Source organism: Quercus lobata, chromosome 12, assembly GCF_001633185.2.
Source record: "Quercus lobata isolate SW786 chromosome 12, ValleyOak3.0 Primary Assembly, whole genome shotgun sequence".
In the NCBI taxonomy this organism is placed as follows: domain Eukaryota; kingdom Viridiplantae; phylum Streptophyta; class Magnoliopsida; order Fagales; family Fagaceae; genus Quercus; species Quercus lobata.
Genome location: NC_044915.1, coordinates 35042338 through 35042619, shown reverse-complemented (window position 1 = coordinate 35042619; position 282 = coordinate 35042338).

Genomic DNA, 282 nt, shown 5'->3' with positions numbered 1-282 from the left:
TCCGCACACTCCCTCTCGCTCGCCGCAGCCCCACCGCACGCATTCGCTGCTCGATCGCCGAGGACTCGTCCGCCACCGCGATTTCTCCGCCTCACGCGGCGGCGGCGGAACACTCCTCCCCCTCAAATGTAGATTGCGTGGTCGTTGGCGGCGGAATCAGTGGCCTCTGCATCGCACAGGCACTCGCAACCAAACACTCCGACGTCGTTCCCAACGTCATCGTCACCGAGGCCAGAGACCGCGTCGGTGGCAACATCATCACCGTCGAGCGAGACGGTTATC